Here is a 13,589-nt window from a genome sequence, read left to right on the forward strand (position 1 = left end):
AATTACCTGGTTGCTTGATGAACTAGTTTCATTTTCATCAGAATTAGCCATCAGGGCTAGGTTGACATATTCCATATCATCATCTTCATTGGCTCCATCAGCTGCCCAATCATCTTGAGTGAGAAAAGCTCTTTCCTTTTGTTTGAGCAAATCAAAGTACTTCTTTTTGTAATCAACTTGCTCAAATTTCTTCTTATCAGAGGTTGGCTTCCTGCACTCATTTGCAAAGTGTCCACTAATGCCACAGTTATAACATTTGAACTTAGATTTGTCCACCATGTTTTTGTTTGACTTAGTGAATTTTGTATTTTTCCTGAATTTCATCTTTGCAAACCTCCTGGACAGAAAAGCCAGATGTTCATCAACATCATCAGAGTCATCTTGACTGGAATTGTCTTCATCTTCAGCTACTTGCTTTTTTCCCTTGCTTGATTCTGATTTGCTTGTGCCAATTTTGAGACTTGGCATTGTCTTCTCCTCATTCCTGGCTTCAATTTTCTCATTGTCAGCTACAAGTGCAACTGATCCTCCTTTTCTCTTTCCTTTTTCCAACAGCTCATCTTGCTCCATCTCAAGTTCATAAGTCTTCAAAATTCCATATAATCTTTCAAGTGTGAAGTTCTTATAATCTTGAGAATTTCTTAGAGAAATAGTCATAGGCTTCCATTCCTTTGGTAGAGACCTCAGAAATTTCAAGTTGAAATCTTTGACCTGGTACACTCTACCATACAGCTTCAATCCATTTAACAATTTCTGAAATCTGTTGAAGGTATCATTTAATGATTCTCCTTCTTCAAAGTAAAAATATTCATACTGTTGAATAAGAAGCTGCATCTTGTTCTCTCTAACCTGCTCAGTACCTTCACAGATGATTTGCACAGTATCCCAAACTTCCTTTGCAGTTTGGCTATTAATGACATTGTCAAACATATCTTGATCTAAGCCATTAAACAGAATGTTCATGGCTTTCTTGTCCTTGCGAATTTCTTCCATGTCTTCGATAGTCCATTCTGCTTTTGGCTTGGGAATGGACTGTCCAAAAGCAACTGTTGCAGTAGCAGCTGTGGCCACTTTGTGAGGAATGTGAGGACCATTTTCAATGCAGTTGATGTAGCTTTCATCCTGAGACAGTAGATGTAAATGCATCTTCACTTTCCAGTGATGATAGTTATCTTTTTCCAGGACTGGAATCTTTATACCAATATCCTTCCTACTCATGTTGGTAGCAGGAGGAATCTTCTGTGCACTCATGATGTTAGCAGAATAGATCTTTAAACTCTTTGTATGTTAAGAGCTTGCTCTGATACCAATTATTATTCCCAGTGAACTAACAATGAGATTTATAGAAGGGGGGTTGAATGTAAATCTCAAAACTTTTTCAAGTTTTGAGCAGTTTCTAGTCTATGTGTTTTGATGAGCAAGTGTGTGTGAATTGCTTTGAGCTAATGCAGACAGATATATATTCAAACACAAATGTAAAGAACACAACAGACTTAAAAACTTTTCTGGTGGATTTGTTGTTCCACCAGAGATGTGTTATTTCAGAAAATCTGTGATTCAAAGAATTAAATCACAGCTGCTTCCTAGTACAAACTAGATGATTTTCTCTCTGGATTTTTCTAAATAGCTCTGGAAAATTCACACCTAATTACTAGCTGCTACTTGGCTTATATATCACCAAGTTTACAAGTGAAGACAAAACTGTAAAATACAATTAAAAGGTTCTTCACATGTTTCTTCTTCATTTCTCTATCCAATGCAATTTAGGTTTGGCTGTGAATCTTTGAATACTTCCTTGTTTGCACCAGAATGGAAATGCGGCATTTTCTTGATTCCTCCTAGAGGCTGCCACATTCCAGTTTGTCTCTGTCAACCCAAGTGCCTCTATCAGCTTATGAATTGTCACTATCAACTGCTATTGAACTAAGCATCCGTTGAAGCTTTCATCCGTTGATGCTTTATCCGTTAAAGCTTTATCCGTTGATGCATTAGCAGTTGAAGCTTTATCCGTTGATGGATCTTATCTGTTGAAGCTTTAGAGACATCCGTTGAAGCTTTGTTTCTTATCCGTTGAAGGTCTTTAATATCAGTTGATACTAATATTTACAATTAGCCCTCCTATTTGCATATCCACTAGTAGTCAACATGACTGATAATTTCCCACAACATCTAAGAAGTACAACTTAAATACAGAGACTGAAATGTGGTACAATACTAAACTTATTTCTAAGTGAAGCTACTCCTTCAACGGATAGCCAAAATGGTCTTATCCGTTGAGGCTACAAACACTAGATTTCTACTTAAGTGTTTTGTTTAACTTATCATCAAACTAATACACATATTCCTAACACATATCAATCTTCCTCTTTCAGGGAGAAGCATTCAGAAATTGTAACTGCTTGTCCCCTTCATCATCTTCACTATCGGAATTCCCCAACAAGGCTTTCTCTAAGGCATCAGACCTTAGCAATTGATCAAGTTCTGAAGTAACCACAAAATCAACCAACTCCACTTTTAAGCACTCCTCGTTTTCCATAGGGAACTTCATCGCATTGAACACATTAAAAGTTACATCATGATCCAACATTCGCACGGTGAGCTCACCTTTCTGCACATCAATCAAGGTTCGGCCGGTCGCCAAGAAAGGTCTTCCCAAGATTATGGGAATCTTCTTATCCTCCTCGAAATCAAGAATTACAAAATCAGCAGGGAAGATGAGTTTATCCACCTTGACCAAAACATCCTCAAGAATACTTCTAGGATAAGTAATAGAACGATCGGCCAACTGCAAAGTCATATAAGTAGGTTTTGGATCAGGCAAGTCCAACTTCTTAAAGATTGACAAGGGCATCAGATTAATGCTGGCTCCCAAGTCACATAAACACTTGTCAAAAGACACCTTTCCAATTGTGCAAGGAATAATGAAGCTTCCAGGATCTTTAAGCTTCTAAGCTTCGGAGGCAACTTCTGTTACATCACAGCACTGCATTTCTCCGTGAGAGCAACAGTCTCTAAGTCATCAAGCTTCACCTTCTGAGAGAGAATTGCTTTCATAAACTTCGCATTTCTAGGCATTTGTTCAAGAGCTTCGGCAAAAGGTATGTTGATGTGAAGTTTCTTGAACACCTCCAGAAACTTCTCAAACTGCTTATCCAACTTTTTCTTTTACAGCCTCATAGGGAAGGGAGGTGGAGGATAGATCTGTTTCTCCCTTGTATTACCCTCAGGAGGAGTGTGCTCAACAGTAGTCTTCCTTGGTTCCACTTTTGCTTCCTTCTGCACTTCTTCTTCTTCAGCCTCAACTTCAGATTCTGGAGTATTTGTAACCTTACTAGACCTCAATGTGATTGCCTTAACATGCTCCTTAGCTTCCTTCTTGCCTGGCACTTCAGTATCGCTTGGAAGCGTGCCAGGTTGACGATTCAGTAATGCATTAGCAATCTGCCAAATCTGATTCTCCAAGGTCTTGATAGAAACAGTTTGGCTCTTGTACATGAGCCTCAATTCCTCCAATTCAGATTTTTCATTAGCTTGCGGTAACTGCTGAAGTTGAAATTGTTTCCTTGGGGCATATTGCGGTTGTTGAAACCCAGGAGGGTTATACTGCTTTGTTGTGTATGGATGATAAGGTTGTTGTACTGCATTCTAGTTGTTGCTCCAGCTGAAGTTAGGATGATTGTGGTTATTGGGATGATAAGTGGGTGGAGCTTGCTGCTGTGATCTCTGTAAGTTGCTCACAAATTGAGTTGATTCGCTAGAAATCGCACACTGCTCAGTTTCATGTTCCCCCGCACAAAGTTCACAAATACTAGTGATTTGATTAACTCTATAATTAGCCAAAGAGTCCACTTTCATCGTCAAAGCTTGAAGTTGAGCAGCTATAGCAGTAGTTGTATCTACTTTCAGAATTCCTGTGACCTTGCCTTGCAACATTCTTTGCGTAGGATTCTGGTATTCATTAGCTTCCATGAGCTCAATCAACTCATAAGCTTCATTATAGCTTTTGGCCCCTAAGGCTCCATGAGATGCTACATCGAGCATAGGTCTAGACTGTGCGCCCAAACCATTGTAGAAATAGTTTATAATCATCCAATCAGGCATGTCATGGTGTGGGCACTTCCTTAGCATCTCCTTATATCGGTCCTAAGTCTCACACAGAGATTCTCCAGTTTGTTGTGCAAACTGAGTAAGAGCATTCCTGATTGTAGCAGTCTTCGCCATAGGAAAGAATTTAGTGAGAAACTTTTGAGCAAGATCCTCCCATTTGGTGATAGACCCTGGTGATAGAGAATATAACCAGCACTTTGATTTATCCCTCAGAGAGAATGGGAAAAGCCTCAGCTTTTAGCATCTTCAGTCACCCCATTAAACTTGAAAGTATCGCAGATCTCAATGAAATCCCTGATGTGCATGTTGGGGTCTTCTGTAGGAGATACCCCAAACTGAACTGAGTTCTGTATCATCTGAATCATGCTCAACTTGATCTCAAAAGTTTTAGCCGAGATGGCTGGTCTGATGATGCTTGACTGAATATCATTGATCTTAGGCTGAGAATAGTCCATCAAAGCCTTAGGAATTTTTGCTTGATCTCCCATCACTACTAAAGCTGGATCCCCGGCTTTTTCTTCTTCTTCCACTTTCTCTTCGTCCTCAAAAACTTCCCTACGAATCACTACAGCTTCTCCCTCGGCTTGATCCAGAGTTCTCTTACGAGCCCGCGAACGCGTATGCATACACGCTCGCTAGAGTACCTGAAACACGACAAGGAAAAGAGTAGGTAAGTAACAATGTCCGAGTCAATGAACTTTAACGATCACTGATGACAAACACATAAACTAAAAGTTAACACCGAATCCCCGGAAACGGCGCCAAAAAATTGTTAGTCGCTAAGCACGTGCTAATAATTCACGCAAGTATACACAATCTCAAGTAATATAGAATTATTTCTAGTTCGTTCCCACAGAGACTGGTTAGATTAACTTGTGATTTATGCACTTATGCAATAATGATATGGCTATTATTCAATGCTAAGACGAATAACAATTTGGGTTTTGATTATACTACAATTAATTATTGAGAATTATACTAGAGAACATTAACTAAGAGATTAAAGAGATTTGAATAATATATGACACAAACATGGGATTCTAACTTCATTAAATATTTCATTCAATAGCCGTTTCGTTCTTAACCTTAGCATGTAATGGTGATGAAGCTAATCAGATAATACGAAACCGATAAACGTCAACTTTTATTGTACGAATACAATACTACCAGACATCCACAAAAGTGATAGAAGCTGAATAGATACCAAATATATTGAGACCCTATATGTCTATAGAATTTGACAACATAATGGTTTAATGCACAAGTTATCTATCATGATTACACAGGGCAAGTAAGATGGTTAAAGTTACCTACTAATCATTCATAACAAATACATGAACCTATGCTAGCATGGCAAGTTCTAAACTCTTAAATTCACTTTCGCTTCATTAAGAATTAATACGCTATCTTATAAGTTCGCGACGCTCATAAGACAAATAAGCACAACCAAAAGTAGATTATCATACAATCACCACACATTAAGGCATCGAAACAAATTAACTAAAGAAATCCATAAATAAATCCGCTAGAACCCCATGATAACGATTAGCCCATAATCGGACTCATCATTAACATGGGTTCCGATGAAAACATGGTATAATAAATGTAGTCTTTATACTGAATAAATAATAAACCAAGTACGAAATAAGAGTATAGGTTCACGAATAAGAAAACTAGCATCCAATAGTTATAACTTAAACAAAGAATCACAAGTATAAACTAGATCTTCTTCGCCTTCGTTGAATTGTGCTAAAACGGTCTTCTTACGCCTTCTTCTTGTGTTCTGGTACGTCTCCTTATGAAAAACGACCTTTATTTAGGTATATATAGCAGCTCATGCGTAGTAGAAGTCCTCCAATCAGAAGCCCAATGGAATCAGGATTTAAATTTCTCGACCCGGCGCGGGCGCGCGCTTGATCAGCGCGGGCGCGCTGTATCTCTGTACTTTGGGCGCGTCCGCGCTGTCACTGGAGAAAATTCCATTTTCTTCTTTTCTTGCTGCAATGAGTTGGTCTTTACGAGCTTTATTCCTTGGACACCATCCTAACACCATATTAGTATCAAATCAATGCTAATTCACCTGAATTCCGGATTAATGCCTGAATTGCAAAAATACTAGAAAACACATTAAAATACCAATAACTTGAGTACAAATACACCAATTCAAAGCTTAATGGAGTGTTATAAAGTATCATAAATGCCACTCAACAGTTTTCATTGTTGATTAGTAGAAAGTTCTAATGTCGATTAGTATAAATGACTTTATGGTTTCTATTATCGTTTAGTAGAAAGTTCTACTATCGATTAGTAGAAATGACTTTATTGTTTCTACTGTCAATTAGTAGAATTTGGTGTTTTGAAGTTCTTGTCGATTTGTAGAAATGAAGCAAATTCAAGAATGATTGGCTGACATGCAGCCACGTGTCCAAATAAATTTGAAGCCTACACAAAAGCAATAGAAATAATTGTATTGTATTGTTCTTCATCTTCTCCAACGAAGCTCTGAAGAAAAATATAGAGAGCAATAAAGGAATTCAATATTTTTTTATCCATTAAACTTCTCATCGGAGAAATGTTATAATTTTACTCTTCTATATTCTTGGGGGCATTATATTCATTATTTAGTAGTTAAATCCTGATGCAAACAAAATATAGATCTTTTTATAGAATTTAATTTGTTGATCTTTGTAATAACTAAGAACTTTGTTGTTCTTGGATTGTAACCATTTGATCTATTCACCGGAGTGTAGCAACCCTTTGAGGATTTATGTATGAATATATATTTCCAAGAATATCTTGCATGCCTTCCTTTATTGTTCTAAACACTTTTCACCTCAAGAACACGGAACCTCTAACCGAATAATAAATTATTTATTCTTAAAATATTTAAAAGAATTTTTTTAATTTAATGAGTATCGTATTCAACCCCACCCCCCCTTCTATAATACTTTGGGACCTAACAATTGGTATCAGAGCTTGTTGATCGATATACAGATCAGATTCGGTGTGTCAGTCTAAACATTCAAGTTCTCATAATATCAAACTTTTTAATTTTAAAAAAAATCAATTCTTAAGATTTTTTAATTTTAAATAATTTCAATTTATTTTTCAGATTTTTTTAATTTTAAAAAATTGTCAACTCTTCATATTTTTGAATTTTAAATAATTTGGACTTATTTCCGAAATATTTCGAATTCTCAAAATGTTTGAAATTTTGGAGTTTTAAATATTTCAAGACAAAGGTTCGCAGAGGATTGGTGGACTCGAGATTACTTTGAGTGTTAAAGATGATTTTAATCTTTTGAAGAAAATGAAGACCATGTGTTATTCAAACGAAAAATTTTCGAACACAGAAATTAAAAATAATGGTTTTTTATCTAATGAAGCCGATTTCAAGATCTACTAAAGAAAATTGTGTAACTTACTCAAAGGCTTATTTCATAGGATACCGTTGGATTTTTAGATGCAGGAAAAGAAGAAAACTTTTAAGGATATAATTTTTCTGAAAATTTTAAGATAACTCTACTGGTTCCATATTTTACAATTAAACAGAGCTTTGTACCAATCTTACATTTATCAATGGATAGTTACTTGACATTGCTGAAATCCTGAATCTGACACATCACATGGGTTCATGGGAATATCAGAAAAATCTTCAACTATTTGAGTTTCCTTAGTCGTTGACAGCAATTTGATTAGCCGTTGATGAGTTAGTGTAGTTAGCCGTGATATTGTACCTTCACCTAGCAATTGATAACTCACTTCACTTAATCAGAATTACATGTCATCAAGTATTTATAATTAGACACATTATCCATTGAGTCAACATGACTTCTGAATGAATAACAATATTACTATCTATACAAGAATCTCGCATAAAATATTACAAAAACCTCGTCAGTTGATGGGTTACTCCTTTAACGGTTATCCCTTAGGATGGCTAGCCGTTGAAGGCTATAATTTGACTTAACATAACTTAATAATTATTAATACAAAAAATTTGTTATATCAATTTTAAATTTAAAGATAAAGTTCAAATAAATAATATTTTAATATTTTTTGCAAAAATAAATTACTTTTCAACGTGTTATTTTATTAAAATTACAAAGATACAAATAGAGCATATAATTTCATAAACGACACGAAAATACGATACAAAAATTACACATTTGGGTTGACATTTTCGGTACATGAATACGAAAGTACATGAACATGAAATTACACAGATGAATTTGATGTCGCTTTTGGATTTACCCTCGAGTACATGACAGGAAACGAAATTACACGAAATAAATAAATATTTAAATGAATTTATTAAAATTATTCAAAAATATCTTAAAATAATATTTTATATATCATTTTTATAAAAGATAGATTCAAATTAAATTTCACAGACCATGATTGATTCTTTATGAGTTATTGATATAAGACTCGATCAGTAAAAACTAAATACTCCCTCTGTTTTTATAAAATCGTTGTTTGAATTTTTACCACACATGTTTAGGAGTCTTGACCACCTAGTTAAACTTATTGTTTTTTAAAAAATATTGTGAATTAAAGTATTGAATTGATATTTTTTATTTAGAAAAAAAGTAAATTTTAAAAACAATAATTTTAAATAAATGGCCAAAACTTTTATACATATATGTCAAAAAGTCGAACAACAATTATTTAAAAATCAAGAAAGTACCTACATATAAGGTACGCGATTTAAAATGGTGAATATGTGTTGGGCATTCACGAGAGGAAGTACGAAATCACGAAATAGGAAAGAAATGAACTCTCCGCTCTACTTACAAATGAAAGAACAGAGAATTTGTTCGCACTTCACAACTTTTTGTTGGTTCGACCTATTCACTAAGAGGTTGTTGGTAACCATGTATTTAGCTGGGTATTTGAAATTCCTCTAATTTAAGTAGTTGTTTGATTGCACAAAGAGTAACTACTAGGAAGTTCAAATGCCGATCAAATCTGGGAAGTCACTTACTCACTCCTATCTATATAATGGTATTTGACATTTAAAATTTTAGTTAGCATAAGGGTTTGCAAATTAAAACATTATTAACATTAAAATTCCTTTTTTATTATTATTTAAAATTAAAAAGATACACCATTTTATATAACCATTTTTTTTCTTTTTGGTTTTACTTATTAAAAAAGATTAAGAAAAACAAATAGTTATTAGTGAAAAATAATACTACCTCCGTCCCCCCAATTGTTATCATTTCTGGGAGAGTGTTCGGCACGCATTTTAAGATGAATAAAAAATATAATTTTATAACTTTTTTTTTAAAAAAAAATTGAATAAAAATAGAACGTTTAAACTTTTATTCAGAAAAATAAAATTTTAAAAAAAAGCTATAAAACTATACTTTTTATTCACCTTAAAATGCGTGTCGAACACTCTCCCAGAAACTGGGGACGGATGGAGTAATAATTACCCAGATAATAATTTAACATATATCATCAAGGAAGTACGCCACTTAAACAAACAAGTTAGGGGAAATTAATACCTAATAAGTTGGAACTCCTTGCGATCAACCAAACAAAAAATAAGCATTTCCGGGGAACTTTGTGGCTGTTTGGCTTCTCATAAAATACAACTTAAACGAGAAAAGCTAAGTTTTAAGATTCCACAGACTGTTTGGCATTCAAAAGGTAACGTCATTAATACCCCTGATTTTCTCATTTCTTGAAAGGTAAAGAGCAGGTACATTCTCATTTTCTATCAAACTTATTTTTCAAACCAGGCACGTGTCATACCCGTAGCATTGCACGAATGTAACCAAATACACATGATTAAACTAATAAAACTAATAAATAATAAAAATTATCAGCCAATATAATTTTAGATTAGCAATAAATTATTAATAGTTGTGAAATTTATCGTAGTTTATTTTAAATTTATATTCTAAGATTTATATTTTTTAATAATTTTTAATTTAAATTTAAGAATTTAATGTGAATAATATTTAATAAATAATTAAAAAATATTTTACCTTATAAATTATGATTCATCATACACTCTCACTAAAATTATCCAAACACCTAAATAATTTATAAATTACGATATTTATATCATTTATAATACACTTCTTAACTTTAAATTATAAGTTACATTTTTTAAGAAAATCAGACGGACCCTTTATTTACGTACGAATTTAAGTTAACTTGGGAAATCAATACCTTTGATATACCAAACAACCCCTAAATGTGCATGGATCAGTACATTCAACTTATCACCAAAAACTGGCTAAATACGTCGATTTGCTTTTTTATCCGAACGGTCACTAGTGAGCATGAACGAGCATTTATCTTTAGAAGTTGGGTTCATGAAGACCCAAACACCTACTTAATCGCACGGGCCAGTTTACGTTCTATCCTTGGATTCCAAAATATTATTCCTATTTTGATTTTTTATATTGTTCATATTAAGCGATTAACTATTAATTTACGTCTAATTTATAAGATCAAACATAATCGTGAATAATTTTGTTGTATTCATATTTATGAGTACTTTAATATAATAAAATTTTTATATTTAATATTAATACGAAATTAAAAATATCAACAATTAAAAATATGCATTGCCGAGCGTGATGAGATAGCTCAAGTGGTTAATGATTTATCTCTTATCTTGTAGTCCCATGTTCTTGTCGTCCCAGGTTCCCTAGAAAACATATTTAGGGACCGAGGCTGTATCAAATTCTCGTGGAAGGCAACGATTTCCCCTTAAAAATATCAAATTTTACTACTTTCTCTATTTTTAATTATATTACATTTGATTTTTGTGCACACACTTTTAAGTGTTTTAACCGCATAGTTAGAATAATAATTTTTATTTTTTTTATTTTTTTGAATAAAAATATATAACTAAAACTTTAATTTAAAAAAAAATAAAAAAAAATTATTTTATCTATGCCATCAAAAGATTTAAATTATGTATAAACAAATCAAACGACATAAAAAAAACAGATAGAGTAATATTGGAGGAGATTAATTTTATATTGGCACGGCCCCATGATCTTTGTTTTCTCCGTCGGGAAAATAGCAGAAACTCGGGTAACGAGGGCGACTGCTGAAACCAACTCATGGCAGTTTTACCACCACAAATCCAAAGCAAATGGGACCAAGGCAAATCACAACCACAAAAACGAATGCTTGCAATTAATGTACATAACAAACTTTCACCCAAGGGGAGGGGGTGATGATAATGAGCATCTTTTGCGAGTGGGGTGGATCCAGAGAGACATGATTAGACCTGGCCATATGTGCGGTCCGTATGTGCCGGGCCGGGCCGTACACGGGTTGAACACTCGAAATGATAACACTGAACTGGCCTGTTAATTAGCGAACCGGGCTTGGGCCGGGCTCGAATCGAGGAAACCGAAGTTGTAACCGCACAAGAAAATAACCGCGTACGAGTTGTGCGGGCTCGTGCGGTTAACCCGCGGGCCGTGCGTGCTTTTCAAAGCACCGCCAGCATTCTCTCTTCTTTCTGCCTTTCACTTTAGAGTCTTTCACTTCCGTTAAACTGTACATACAAAACACACTTACTTACAAACATACATATATGTTTGACGTGGTCGAATCGAATGTTGCCATTAAACCCTAACCTCATCTTCTCTCCCTCCTCATTTCCACCTCTCTTCCCGCCGTCTTCTTCCTTCCGGTGCCTCGCCGTGGTTCCGGCCGACCCTTCATTTCCCCGGCGGTGGTTCAGTTTCACGACCATCACCAACGTCTCCAATCTTATCAGCTTCGAAAACGACGTCGTTTGGTACATTGTTGTTATAAATGTGTTGATTGAGTTGTGTGTGTGGACCATGTTAATTTAATTCGTGGAGTTTATAATTTTAGGGAAAATTAGTAATGACACAGAAAATACTTACCGCTTTCTGCTCGAGTAGTGCGGGTTAGTGCCGGGCCGGGCTCGGTCCCGGTTTTCCAGTATTATATTCGTAACTGGCTCGACTAATTTGACGAATTGTGCGGGTTTGAACCGGCCCGATTCGGGCCGAATAATTACGGGTTTCCGTACGAACCGGTCCCGAATGTGCGGTTCAAACCCGCACATTTGGCTAGCTCTAGACATGATCTTTTATACACACACAGCATAGCAGCTGTAGACACATGACATGTGTTTGTTAAACATGGGACTCTCAAATTAATAATTCTGATACGAATTACTTACATTCGTATTTATATCTGTAATTATCAGTTTTAAATACGAATAATATCTATTTTATATTTAATACGAATAATATTCACTTTTTCTGAAATACGAATGCGGATATTTATGACGGATATTAAATTTTTCGAATAACCCTACCGTATTAATGATGATTTTAGAATATTTTTTTATGATTAAACTCAAATTATATTTTAATATTTATATATAGAGGAGGGATCATCTGGTAACTTTTTGATCGGGTAACTAAATAACTAAATTGCAGTCGTCAGATTGATTGCATATTGATGGTCCAGATTATCTAAAAAACCTAAGAAATAACGGTCAACTTTAGGGAACAGAAGTTTAAAAAACTAACTTGTGTTAAAAACAGAAAACAAAATATGCACATTACATATTTACTTTTCATGTGTATATCTTATATTTTAATTTTTTTTCTTCTTCTTCTTCTTATATATTCTAATCTAACTTATCTTTTTTAAACATATTATGATCAATATTTTTATTATTAAATTCCTAATTTCTGAAATTACAAGTATGACATTAACTAAAAATTTTAAAAAACAATGTGACATGCTTGACCATTTTTTAGATTATTTTTCTTTTTATATATAAATTTTAGTGAAAAAAATTCTTTAAATTCAATATATATTTTTAAGTTTAAATTTTAATAAATTTAATTCAGAAAAGAAAGATATATATTTTACGTATGTCATACAAATTTTAATATATTAAATTACAATATTTTAATCACCATTTACATGTTCTAATTATAGAAGACATATAAATTTTTATTTTCGATCAAAATACGTTTATTTGATTCAAAAAAAGTTTTTAATTACAACACAATAAATTACCTTCTGTAATGAAAAAAAAATGTGTTCATGCGTTCAGTAATTTTTATTTTGTCATCAATTTATTTTTCAAATATTTTTAATCCCTACCATAAATGATTGAAAAATAAGAAACTAAAAGGAACATTTGATAGTGAATAAATAAATTATGATTACGTAATTAAATATTGCATTAATTACACATGATTTGGGCTACAAGGCCCAATAAAAAGATGTATGACATTCATACCAAAAAGGTTAACACATTGATCATACCTGATGGACCAGATCAGGCCTGATGGAACAAAGAAGGCCCAAAACCCTGAATATTAATTAATTTCGTAATTAATTAATAAGGGAAAAATCAGCTATTAAGAAGAGTCCCCATAAGGACATAAATCCTTGTAGATCAGCCTCCAAGGGACCTAGAAGGATAAGGAATCAGTTTTCTACCACTT

The 13,589-nt window shown here is 33.9% G+C and overlaps 1 non-coding gene across 1 annotated transcript; it reads left to right on the plus strand.

Moving 5' to 3' along the window:
- Positions 1-4,099: 4,099 nt before the first annotated feature.
- LOC141699318 (small nucleolar RNA R71) lies at positions 4,100-4,206 on the plus strand. The gene has a single exon (XR_012565790.1). It is a non-coding gene; the product is annotated as a small nucleolar RNA R71 (small nucleolar RNA).
- Positions 4,207-13,589: the final 9,383 nt, after the last annotated feature.

The sequence above is a fragment of the Apium graveolens genome, chromosome 11, assembly GCF_009905375.1.
Source record: "Apium graveolens cultivar Ventura chromosome 11, ASM990537v1, whole genome shotgun sequence".
Classification (NCBI taxonomy): Eukaryota; Viridiplantae; Streptophyta; class Magnoliopsida; order Apiales; family Apiaceae; genus Apium; species Apium graveolens.